Source organism: Emydura macquarii, unplaced genomic scaffold (genome assembly GCF_026122565.2).
Source record: "Emydura macquarii macquarii isolate MOO-44397 ecotype Brisbane River unplaced genomic scaffold, CSIRO-AGI_Emac_v2 contig_3122, whole genome shotgun sequence".
NCBI lineage: Eukaryota > Metazoa > Chordata > Testudines > Chelidae > Emydura > Emydura macquarii.
The window spans coordinates 3,638,567-3,646,067 of NW_027133259.1; positions in this window are offsets into that span (position 1 = coordinate 3,638,567).

Consider the following 7,501-nt stretch of genomic DNA (forward strand, 5'->3'; position numbering starts at 1 on the left):
AAGGGGCAATTGTTAGAGGAACTGGTGAAAGACATCAATAAGATGCTGGAGCTCATGGCCTTATGGGGAAGCTACCAACTTGTGTCTCCAGTAGGTCACAGAACCTAGGTGAAGTATAGAGTCTACCATTGCCCGTGGTCTGCTATAGGGTGGTCCAATATTAATATTTCCTCTGAGGATACTGAAGAACTTCAAGCAGCTACAGTGGAATTAGACTACCATTCAAGCCCTTACAGCTTGCAATTCCCACTTTGCTGCAGGTGAAACAATAAAAAATATTGAGTGAAGACATTTAATTTATATCCAGAGCACTTTAATAAATGACAAATAAATAAAGCTGCTCAAATCCTTTGGATTTTGCCAGCTTGTGTTTAGCAATACATTTTTAATAGCAATCCAATACTCATGGGCCGTAAGCACTGCAGAGTAATGAAGTATTTTAAAAAAAACCTGAACAGGAATTTCAGATGGGGAGGGGCTGCAGTTGCAAGGGTGAAAAGTTTGACTAAAGGTCAGTAGCTAATTGGGTCCTCACTGCTGGTACAGCATTTCCACTTCAGGGAAGGGGGGGGGGGGGTTATGGAGTAGAGGTAGCTATGCCAAAATTATCAGTGGAACTAGCTTCCCATTTTAAACCTGCTATAAAAAGTTTCCAGTGCAAAGCTGAGGGAGAGGCTCTGAGGGTAAAGGGGAAGAGCTTACTCAGAAATGCTATGGGTTCAGGCCAGGAAGTAAGGTGGGAATGAGAAACAGGAAACTGAAGCTTCAGAGAGACTTTATAAATTAAATTGTGATCTTGATTCTCTGCTTTCTCTGAACTCTGCCTGGGCAAAGTGGAGAAAAGAGGACTACAGGAGGCTGTTCAGAGCAAAGTGCCTTAGTGGACTGGTGAATCTGCCTGTATTTGTCTTTCCCCCCTAATTTGTTTATTGGGTGTTTTTTGCAACAGGCTGAAGAAACTCCTGCCCTGACTCATTGTACATTAGGCTGTGCTGGAGAAACATCTGGGCAAAGGTGTGTTTTTCTTCATGCAGCAGGGTGTGGCATTTTATTTCTTATTTCCTTGTTTATTCCCGTCTTCCGTTACCTGTGGTCACAGTTTTGGCCACACGTACAGAATTGTCTACATGTTTAGACAGGGCATAATATAAATCAGATGGGGTGAGAGTGAGTGATGAAGGATTATGGGGAAAAGGTTGGATTGCTTAAATGTTCATTTCCAGCCTTTCTAAAGAGTGCTTTGGTTTTGTTTTTTAAAGGTGTAGAACATTTGTAAAAAGTGCAGGTTTTTTGTGCTTGTTACCTGGATTCCAGTGAAAGCCACTTCCAGCTTAAACTCTTTATTAACAAAGTTAATTTGGGTTGACTTTTGGGGGTTGGGCAACACTCTTGCTTAGGGAATGGGTGGTATCAGTTCCAGATATCTATTTTTCTTCACTCCTCTTTAGAAGTTTTCTTTTTCTTTGACCAGGAAGCTCTGTTGATTAGAAGTGAATGGTCCAAAGGGCAGCAGTGGCTTTGTGCTTCCTTCACATTCATGTGGCTAGGACAGTTCTAGAAGTCAGTAGATCCCCCTTGGGGTCTCTGAAACTCAGATTTTCAGCATACTTAATAGACCTCTTGGGCAGGTGACAAAATGCCTCATTTGCCCTTAAAATCTTCCCCACTTCTTTTTTTCATTTAATGATGAGAGCTCCTGTTGCAACAGTTTTCAACTTTTTTTTGACACCTTTCCACCCCCTTGGTGAAGCTGTCACATTGCCAGTTTTCTTATTAGAACATCTCTCAAATCTGCCCTCTCCTCTCCTCACCAAAACTCTTCCCCAAGTCTTGAGAAATTCACAGTACGCATACTGTGTTTTTCTCCTGTGCAACCTCCCTGACTCTCACCTGTTTCTCTAACCTGTCAAAAACTCAACTGCCAAAATTATCTACCAATGGTAAAATTTTCTCAGTGCCTCACACATCAAATTAAAGATCCTAGTCCTCTTCTCCAAGGCCCTGAGCAACTTAGCTCCCTCTCCTAGGTGGAGCAACTATCACTGTTGTGTAAAGATACGAGATGTAACTGCAGAAACCAAACCATTTTGGGAGCCAGGACTCTGGGCTGCAGCAGGGACAGAGCAGACTGAACAGCAGGACCTGGTTACTGTGTCCTACTGTGTTTAAATGAAAATAATTGAGTTGTTAAAGCTGCCCCTACATTGATGTAAAGAACAATGTACTTTCTCATCTCCTCCCCATATAAGTATTGCCAAATGTCCTTAAAAATCATGATTTAAAAAACAAACAAACATAAAACACACATTTTGAGTTACTGTTTTTCAGTTTTGGGACCTTTAAGAGAACACACAGGTTATATTTTCCAAGTTTTTCTCTGTAACCAAGAGGTCTAGAAACCTAATCATCAGAGGTCTCCAAGAGCTGGGTATTCAGGTAAAACACCAGCTATAGTGAAACTCGCAATAAAATTGTAAGAGTGGCAACATTACAGTGGTCGTTTTGCTCAGCCCAAACTACTCACGTGGTCATCTCCTTCATCCACACTCTCGATACATCCCCTATGTGACTAACTTTCTACCTGACCCAATCAGCCATACTTCCTATTTTGAATCCCTTCCCAAAATACACTTTTCCAGAGTGGGCTTGTAAACCATAGCATTCTCTTTTTATAACACTCTCCCACCCCATATAAATCACTTAAAACATGTGCATTGCATACCAAGATGGTCATAGTTTTAATACTGTCACTCAAGCTCTCCTCTTTCAAACTCACCTGCTGTGTTTGTTACCTCCTGCCTTCATTCTAAGTTGTAACCTTTTCTGGGAAAGGACTAACATAAGCTGGATACAATTGCAAACACAGCCCTGATAGGTGAGTCCTTCTTTGGGAAATATGCTAATGCTTACTTTAATGGGGGTGGGAAGCAACCCATGACAGGGAAAGTGCAAGGATCATCTTAATCATAGCTGACAAAAATTAAATATGTATATTCAAGGGGGAATTATCTTCTCTCTGCAAATTATTCTAATGCAGATGTGTGGGAATACTAAAGCCACATGCAGTATCTGGTGAAGATAAAGATTTACTTTGGCTGAGCCATCGTATCAGTAGATAGAGATCTGGCTTTGAACTAGATCTCAGTTTGTAGCCTGCTGCTGCCTTGGGATTAATGTCAGAGTTTCTGTTTGTGTTTAATACTGAGAAATTGCTTCCAGCTGATTTTTTAAAGGCCTCCATGTTCTTCAAACAAGCAACATACTAAAAAGGGGAGGAAGGCAGAAAATGACAGTAATTTTAGATGACATCCATTGCTCCTTAATCCTTCCTAGAAACACTGGGTGAAACCCTGACCCCAGTGAAGTCAACGGAAGTTTCACTACTGACTTCTGGGAAGTCAGAATTTCACCCATCATTCCCGGGTATGCTACTCCAGTGGTAGCTATGCTACCTGTCAGCCTTTAAAGATATTGGCACGGCAAAATTTGAGGTTATCTACCGCCTGTGCTGTTGCTGTGAGAGTTTACAGAACAGATATATTTTCAGTCTGCTTACCACTATTAATGTTGTTTTGCAGCTGCCCTCCACTTCTGACTAAAAGTCCTTTGGGATGTTGAGTCCGTCTGTCTGGCATGGTCTAACAAGCAGTGCTGAGTACATGTACAGTGCTATATAAACACATAATGTTCAGATGCAGCTGTTGAGTTCTGCCATGCTGTGCAACCTTGAATCTTTGGAGATGTCAGTGTCCAACAGTGGCATGAGACAGGAGGAGAAGTGTAGGTGATAGGGGAAACATCATGGCAGAATTAAAGATGGTCAGAGAAGGGGCGTGTAATTGAACTTCACTATCACAGATAGAACATCCAATTGGAGGCAATGGTAACTTAAGAAAGAATCAAATGGATCAGTGTATTTTGGTTAAATACCTCAAAGGGGCACTGGAAATTTAGAGCAATGAGATGTCCTGAATTCATAGGGACAGTTCTGATATTCGGGGCTTTGTCTTATACAGGTACCTATTACTCCCCACCCCCATCCCAATTTTTTACACTTGCTGTCTGGTCATCCTAGGGAATGTCTGATCCAAATCTTGAACTTCCAATCTTCTGCCTCCCCATCCTCTGCTTTTATGTAATGTCTTTCATCCTGTTTAATTTAGACCACTTCTCCAGTTTGAATTGCTCATTTTTAATTTTAGTCCTGTCCTCCAAAGCGCTTGCAACCTCTCCCAGCTTGGTATCATCTTCCACCTTTATAAGTTTATAAGCCATTATCCAAATCATATATGAAGATATTGAATAGAACCAGACACAGAACAGATTCCTGTGAGACCCCACTCAATATGCCCTTCCAGCTCGATTGTGAGCCATTGATATCTGGTCTCCAAGTATGGTTTTCCAATCAGTTGTGCACCAATCTTATAGTAGGTTCATCTAGGCTATATTTATCTAGTTTGTTTATGAGAAGGTCATGTGAGACAGTATCAAAAGCCTTACTAAAGTTGAGATATGTGACATCTACTGTTTCCCCCTATCCACAAGTCTTGTTACCCTGCCAAAGAAGGATAAGGTTGGTTTGACATGATTTGTTCTTGACTGTTACTTATTACCGTATTTTCTTCTAAGTGCTAACAAGTTGATTGTTTGATTATTTGATCCATTATCTTTCTGGGTACCAAAATTAAGCTGACTGGTCTAAAATTCCTTGGGTTGTCCTTATTCCCCTTTTCAATGATATCTTCTATATTTTCCCTTTTCCAGTCTTCAGATATCTCTCTCAATCTCCACCAATTCTCAGAGATGGCTCAGACATTCTTCAGCCAATTCCTTAAGTAGTCCAGGATGTATTTCATTAGGCCCTCCTGATTTGAAGACATCTAATTAGTCTAAGTACTTCTTAACTTGTTCATATCCTATTTTAGCCTCAGATCCTACTCCATTTACACAGACGTTCTATATATTAGTCGTCCAATCACTGCTACCTTTTTTGGTGAAAACATTTTGGCCATTGCTGTGTTTTCTGTTATTGTCTTTCTCTCTTAATTTTATAATAGGACTACCCTGTCCCTGGTCTTCCTCTTGCTTCCCATATATTTGTAAAATGCTTTCTTGTTAACCTTTAAATCCCTAGCTAGTTTAATCTTGTTTTATGCCTTGGCCTTTCTAATTTTGTCCCTACATGCCTGTTTTTGTTTTATTATTCATCCTTTTGTAATTTGACCTAATTCCCACTTCTTGTATGACTCTTTTTTTGAGGTTCAGGTTATTGAGGATCTCCTGGTTAAGCTAGGGTGGACTCTTACTGTACTTCCTATCTTTCCTACTCCTTGGTATAGTTTGCTTTTTTGCCCTTAATAATGGATCTTTAAAAAACTGCCAATTCTTCTGAACTCTTTTTTTCCCTTAGACTTGCTTCCCATGGGCTCTTACCTACTACTACTCTGAGTTTGCTAAAGTCTGCGTTTTTTAAATGAATTGTCTTTATTCTGCTGTTTCCCCTCCTGCAATTCCTTAGAACTGTGAACTCTATCATTTCATGATCACTTTCACCCAAGCTGCTTTCCATTTCAATTTCTCAACTAGTTCCTCCCTGTTTGTCAGAATCAAAGTCAAAATAGCCTCCCCCTAATGGCTTTCTCCAGCTTCAGTAATGAATTGTCTCTAATGCATTCCAAGGATTGTTGGATAATCTGTGCTCTGCTGTATTATTTTCCCAACAGATGTCTGGGTAGTTGAAGTCCCCCCTTCACCATTAAGTCCTGTGCTTTGGATGATTTTGTTGGTTTTTTTTTTTAAAAAGTCTCATCCACCTCTTCTTCTTGGCTAAGTGGTCTACAGGTTCCTCTCTGTGAAGGAGCGGTTTCCTCCTCCCCTGGTGGTACTACAGCAGTCCTCTTGAGCTGGATTTCTTCCTCAAACTTGGAAGTATCCATATGCATACTTTCAATGAATTCCTCCTGTGCATGGATGCACCTCAGCCTAGCCACCTCCTCCTGTAGTTTTCCCACCTCCATCCTGAGAGATTCTACCAGTAGGCACTTCACACTGGATGGTCCCCTGATCCTGTCTTTCTGTGACAAGGAAATGCAGGCCACAATTTTTGCAAATCCATATCAGGACCTGAGTAGAAGCATTCCTGGTCGAGTTCTCTGTCTGGACACATATGCAGATGGAGGAGCCAGGAGCATCATTGGGATTGGTGACACAGCCTTTCCAAACCATGTTGATTTTATTCTTTCTCCTTCCTACCATCTCTCTCAAATTCCTCTGTTTGCTGCCTCCTGTTCACTAGATCCCCTTGGACGCTTAGCATCTGCCTTTTAAGTCCTCCTCTCCTCGGTCAGCCCTGCCCCCTCTTTAACACAGGGGTGTGTGTGTGTGTGTGTGTGTGTGTGTGTGTGTGTGTGTGTGTGTGTGTGTGTGTGATCACAAGATTAAAGGAACAATGGATAGGAGGCTAGCACCCGTTCAGCTGGTAATTAGTAGGCCTCTGGCCCCCACTCCCAAACAGTCTGCAAACAAACACACAATCCCCAACAGGCCACACTTGTCAGCTTTAAGCAAACTAAAAGGAAAAACCAAACAGACAAACAAGCTCGCCCACTCACAAGAGTTAGTGCTTGCTCCTTCTTCCACAGGGGATCTCCCTCTCAAACTCCCGTTTGCTGCCTCCTGTTTGCTAGCCAGAGCTGTGGGGTGGGGCTTTTTAAAACCTTTTTCACTCATTCCCTACAATTCCCTATGCAAAGATAAATTAGGTGATCTGTAAAGCCAACATATTCACTGGAATATTTAAAGGAACAAACATAATAATGTTTTCCTCCTGAAAAATACATCAATCATCCTTCATTTCTGCAAGCAACATAGAATAGGCTTGTTATGCCTTTTGCTACCTCCTGATGTTCTTCTGATTGCTGAGACTCTGTGAGCCAAAACTGACTTGTATGGCACTGCTTATTTGAAATACACACAAGGAGGGTGGCACATAGTTTCTACTCCAGATCTCTGACATCTTGAAGAGAACAAATGAGACTTGGAAAGTTTGCTTCCATCTTCCTATTCAGAGTTGTATCAGCCTCAAATAATAGAGACAGTGAAGGCCCAACATAGCTTCCTCACCTGCAACCCAACCCACCTTAGCCCATGGGACTCAAACATCATGTGCATGGTGCAGCACACTGCAGCCAGATTAATCAGTGAAATCAAGGAGAGCAGCAGATTACCGCAATGCTACCGAGTTTTTCACTCTGGCTCCCCACTTCCAATTCAGTCATTTTGTGGTGGCCAAAAGTCATTGCAAATCTGAAGACTGTTTGGCCTATGTGAAATGAACTGATTATCTCAATCTGGTACAAATGGACATGTCCCAAAACCACCATCCCGTTGGCGTTCATTGGCACGCTAATTGGAAGACTCAGAAAAGTGACCAAAGACTGAGCGAGCAGAGTCTGAAGTACCCCCTCGCCCTTGAAGTGCTCTTGGAAGATCAAGGTTGAGG